This window comes from Oncorhynchus nerka, linkage group LG11 (assembly GCF_034236695.1).
Source record: "Oncorhynchus nerka isolate Pitt River linkage group LG11, Oner_Uvic_2.0, whole genome shotgun sequence".
Lineage (NCBI taxonomy): Eukaryota > Metazoa > Chordata > Actinopteri > Salmoniformes > Salmonidae > Oncorhynchus > Oncorhynchus nerka.
In genome coordinates, this window is record NC_088406.1 from 53,701,317 (window position 1) to 53,707,158 (window position 5,842).

The 5,842-nt window shown below is 40.0% G+C and overlaps 1 long non-coding RNA gene across 1 annotated transcript; it reads left to right on the forward strand.

Annotated features, from left to right (window-relative positions):
- Positions 1–1,740: 1,740 nt before the first annotated feature.
- LOC135573923 (uncharacterized) lies at positions 1,741–4,775 on the forward strand. Its single transcript, XR_010465007.1, has 4 exons — positions 1,741–1,783; positions 1,957–1,992; positions 3,636–3,703; positions 4,527–4,775. It is a non-coding gene; the product is annotated as an uncharacterized LOC135573923 (long non-coding RNA).
- Positions 4,776–5,842: the final 1,067 nt, after the last annotated feature.

Below are 5,842 nucleotides of genomic sequence, written 5' to 3' on the forward strand. Positions count from 1 at the left end.
TTTTGTACTTACATTTTATACAGTAGATTTAGCTCCTTAGTCATGCCTGAACCAAGACTAATTTCATATTCCCATCTGTATCTCCAGTGACTGAGACACAGCTAAATGTGAAACTCGACCAGCTATCGAAAAATAAATGTGACATAATGATTCAATTGTCTGAAATGGAGATACTGGTACGTTTCAGAAGCTAAGTCAGACCTGAGACATTCTGGACTTGAATAACATACTTTTCCATGATTATTGTAACTTATGTTCTAAATCTGGTTGGTTTTAGTTGAAGGACTATGACTCGCAGGTGCAAAGGTCGGGGCATACCTGCAGTAACATGTACTTTTCCATGATCATTGTAACTTATGTTCTAAATCTGGTTGGCTTTAGTTGAAGGACTATGACGCGCCAGTGAAAAGGTTGCGGGCATGCCTGCAGTCCTCTCAGGAGGATAGTCAGGAGCTGGAGGTAAGCAGTCAGAAAACTATTATTCCTCAACCCCTTTAACTAGTTTCCCTGCCCTCTACAGTGTATGACCAATGTAATCAGGTCTAATGGACTGACATTGACTAATGTTTAGTTTCTGGAAATGTATGGAGTTGTATAGGTGCAAAGTCAAATAACTACCGGTCGACCGGTGAAAATGTATTTGAACTATTAACTCACGGTCAAAGTATAGTCCATTCATTAATTTGTTTAATTGTCATGGTCAGACGTTTATCACACAGTTAACATTGAGCCCATCTCTTTTATCCCAAGGATATGAAGAAACAATGGGACATCAGAGCTGGAGAAATGGAGGCATTTCATCTCCAGCTCCAGGAGCGTGTTGAACGCATACAGAAACTGAAAGCTGTTGTAAGTCCATTACTGCTCCATCAAACTCACTGGTTTGGTATGATGATAAAGAGCTATCTTAATGGGGTATATGTTATGGCTCCCAACAGTGGGGACCGATGGAACCACTTAAAGAGCATCACGGTGGGGATGCCAGGATCCCTAGTGCCACCAACACCCAATCTACTGGTGAGTAAATCACACAGTTTGACCATCGTGTAAAAAGTTTGCAAACTGTTTATCGACCTACTAAGCTTACTTGTCAGGATTGTTCGAGGGTAGAACCATGCAGGGTTATCTACAACTAAATGTGCATTCATCTGTTGATCAAATAATCACCTTAGTTACAGATATCAAGAGTGAGGAAAACATTGAGATTGAGGTCACTGTGATGAAGGATGCAACCTTAGTAAGTTAATGTATAGTATTGTGTAAGCTAGGAGACATTTGGTTAAGTTACTGAAATAAGTAGATGAAAAGAATGGGTGTGATTACAGAAAGGACCCTCTTTTCAGTTTACCCCAAAACTGTAAATACTATAATATTTTACAATGGATCAGTTGTTTGCTCTAGCAGTTAAAAATGCAGAATCTTCTACAGATCAAAACCACACTGGAGGAGGTGAACAGGGGTCTTCGAGGTAGGCTATGTTACAAACACACAACATATGTCCCACCAGCCAGAATCACTTTATTCTGTATTGATATGTTCTTTACTTTACATGTACTTTGCAACAGACAAAAATGGTCAGCTTGAAGAGAAGAATGCCGCTCTACATCTAAAACTCCACAGCAGTGAGAAGATGTATAGACAGACTCTAACGAGCTGTAAGTGGATTTTGATATTAGTTTGATCATATTAGGATTTGTTCTCATTCACATGACATGTACATTGGTGTTTGTCTTTTCACAGGACCAAAGCCCTGATTCAAGACAAACATGAGGAAAAGCAACATGTAAGTAAGCCTAAGACAGCCTGCCAAATACTGATCCATAACCGCTCAATAGTAAGCTAAACTACGAAGTACTTAAACCAAACCATAAGCCCCAGTATCAACACTCGTATTGGGTCACATGTGATAGGATGTCTTTGCACACATTTCTAATGCAACTTTTGTTCTCTCTTCAGATTGCCACGCTACAAGAGAAAATCCAGACCATATCTGTAAGTAGAACATTCACTTTAAAGTTAGCTACTGTAGTTGCACTAAGGTGTTATTAGCTACGTTTTGCTAGTTACTCTGTGTCTTGCTGTACACTAAGATATACAGTGTTGCTTGAATGTATGTAAACCCTACAGGGCTGGTCATTATCTTGCTATAAAATAAACATATAAAATCCTTATCTAAACTCCAATCCGTAAGAAAAACATTCCAAGTAAGTGACAGAAACCAAAAAATTATGATATATTTTCATTGTTTTTTTAACAAAAGAGGTTTATTTAACAGAAACTCAGATTTGATGTGTGCAAAATACATGAACTCCTTCAGTCAATCGTTTGTGGCACCTCCATTAGCAGTGATAGTAAACGTCTCCTATATCCAGTAATCAGTTTCTGACATCTGTTTTGAGGATTTTTGCCCACTCCTCCTTACAGAACTCAGCCAATTGAGTGAGGTTTGAGGGGTGTCTGGCATGAACTTCCTGCTTCAGGTCCTGCCACAGCATCTCGATTGGAAGGGGGTCAGGACTTTGACTTGGCCAATCCAAAACACAAATATTCTTTCTCATGATGGTAGATTTGGTTGAATGCTTTGGGTCATTGTCTTGTTGGAAGCCACATTTTCGACCCAGCTTCAGCTCCTTGACTGATGACCTGGTGTTCTGTTCAAGAATCTCCTGGTATACCTCAGAATCCATGGTTCTCTTAATGATGTGGAGTCATCCGGATCCAGAGGAGGAAAAGCAGCCCCAGATCTTGACATTCCCAGCACCATGCTTGACTGTTGGGATAAGGTTATTTTGGTGGTGGGCAGTGTTGGGTTTTTGCCAAACATAGTGGTGATGATTGTGACCAAAGAGGTCAATTTTTTGATTGATTAAGTGATCCAGAGAATGGGACTCCCCCCCATGAATGGCATTGGATTCACTGTTCTTATTATTGAAGCTTGCACAGTTATCGGAGATGCAGCAAGGGGAGGTCTGCAAATCTCTAGATGTTATGTTTGGGTTTGCTTTTACCTGATTTATTATTGTTCTTGTGGCTCTTGGAGATATTTTGGAAGGGCGTCCACTTCTAGGCCGACTTGCTGTCATGTTAAATGCTCTCCATTTGTAAATGCCTCACAGTGGACTGAGCTCAAATCTTTTAAAGGGGATTTTATAGCCTTCTTCCAGACTGATGTGCTCACTACCCTCGTCCTGATGTCCTCTGAGATCTCCTTTCCTCTTGGCATGGTGTGCTTTGCATTCACCTGGATGGGTAACACCAAACTGACCAGGTTTCTTATCTCTATTATCACAGTCCCGCCCAAAAAGCTGTCCTAACGATCTCTCCTTTTATTGGTTCATTTGGTACCCAATTATGTACCCACCTTATTCGACATACTTACTGATTTAACCAATGCAACTTGGGGTTCAATTATTTTTGCACCTGCAATAATTCCTTTAAAAACAAAACATTCTACTACACGCATGATTTCTTCTTCACCAACATATGGTATTGGTAAATATTAACCTGTTATGTCAGATAAAAAAGACTGACTCTGATTCAATTAAGATTTTAATGTAAAAACTACAATATATCTGTAATTGCACAAGGGGATCACATACTTTCAAGTAGTACTGTAATTTGTTTATTGTCTTTAGCGGAGAGCCTCTGCTGCTGAGCATACTCTGGTCATGGAGAAGAATGAGGCAGCGCTACTCCGCCAGAGGTGAGTCCAACAGTGAATTCTATTGAAATATATTACTGTCGGAGACATGTCAAGTGCTAAAACTCGACTGGACCATGCCACGGTTTCGTCGGGTTCTAGTCACTACTCGGCGTCTGTCAGTGTTCTTCCTCTCTGTCTTCATCCACCTACCTCTCTCCCTAGCCTCTACTTCCTACTACAGCAGGAGTGTCTCCTTTAAAAACAAAGAAAAAAACATTATTGATGAGTGTACATCTGAATTGTGTCCTATAGAAGGGAATTTCATTCCATCCTTAACCCTAAAATGTAATTTACATTCTATGTCAATAAATGCTACAAACACAACCTCTTTTTTGTGGTCATTTGAGTGTTTATGCCACGCTCACGTGCTCGTCGGAACTTCCTACTTTCTAGAAATACGACTGTTTCATTCATGTGCTTTTGGTTGGAATAATTATCCAACCAATACGATTTTAGCTAGCTTGATAAAACTAGTTGACGTTGCTCATAATTACGTTAGCTAGCATCCTTAACATTGACAATATGGCCAAACTATCTACATTATCAAATGGCAAATGTTGCCTAATTATCAATTTAACAGGGTTGTAGTTGTCAAAAACGTATTCGCTGTCATCTTTTGGTTGAAACGGTAACAACTCGGCAACAGCTTTTTCTCAGTTTCCCACTTGTAATTCCGATTTGGAGGGTCATTCAAGGGAAACTTCCTAGTTTGAATTTGGAATTTTCGACAACTATTATAGCACCTGAACGTGGCATTAGTCAAGATCTACCCTGTTAGGGACAATTTGGGCAGTCCTCTCTAAGAACTGTGATTTCTTTCTAGGATATTTCAACTAACCTCAAAGAAGCTGAAAATAGGAAAACCTGGGGTTCCTGATCAAGACCATCCCCAAGCCCCCAAAAACAACCAAGACCAACAAACCCTTCTTGAAAACCTGCAAAGTTCTGAAAGCCTTCAAAGCACTAATGAAGTTATGAAGGCAATGCATACAATTGTACATTTGGTGCAATTATTCTCAGGACACGGGGTGAAGCAGAGTACAATAAATAAATCCAGATGCCTTATTCCATCAAACAATTGCAAGAAGTCTTCTTTAAAATCAAGCAAGCTAAATTGGACACGTGTTTTATGTCATTTATATGGTAGGTCTCATTAGATATCATCCAACTCTTTAAAAATGCCTTTGTATGCAGATTTCTGCTCTGTTGCCATTAGGTAAGATACAACTCCATGGGGCTTACCTGCCAAGACCACCATGGAAGCCATATATCCCATCAATTACCAAAGCCAAATGGTAGGCCTATGATGAAGTCTATTTTCTAGGTCTCCAGGGCTATTTTGGCGACGGGAAACCCCCACGTGAATGTCGATTTGTCCACACTTTACAACCCAGATTCTCTTTAGGGACCTGAGCTGTCCAAGAAACCTAAACATCTGGACATTTTAAAAGCCATAGATGATTCACTTGAATGCTTTGCGCAGAAGCACGAGTAGGACACGAGCGGACGAATAGATGTCCATTCAGCGAGACGTGCTAATTAGCCTACAAACAAAGGGAAATGCAGAACAAAGCTCTTTCTCGTTAGGGTTGCGGGTGTAAACTTATCTTGCATAAACGTATCTTGGAGGATTATATACGGGTAAATTAAGGAATTTAAATGTTTCACTCAAGTCCGAGAAGAACGAGAACAACATTTCCCCAACACATTAGATTTGCGCAGGGTAAATACTCATGATAATGGCCAATTTATTTGATTAAAACAAGATGTATAAGCCTACTTTGGGGAAACGAATGACTAAATATATATCCTATAGGGAAGTAAGAAGGAGAGCCAACAATATAAGTGAAATTCAACAATGTGCTTTAGTAACGACGGTGTAACGGCTGTCGTTGGTGGAAGAAGCTGAGGACCAAGGTGCAGCGTGGTAAGTGTTCATCTTTTTTATTTTGAGCTGAACACTGAATAATAAAACAACAAAGACAATGAACGAAACCAAAACAGTTCTGTCTGGTGCAGACACAAAAACAGAAAACAACTACCCACAAAACATAGATAGCCTGTTTTCCCACTAAGTATGGTTCTCAATCAGAGACAACGATCGACAGCTGCCTCTGATTGGGAACCATACCAGGCCAA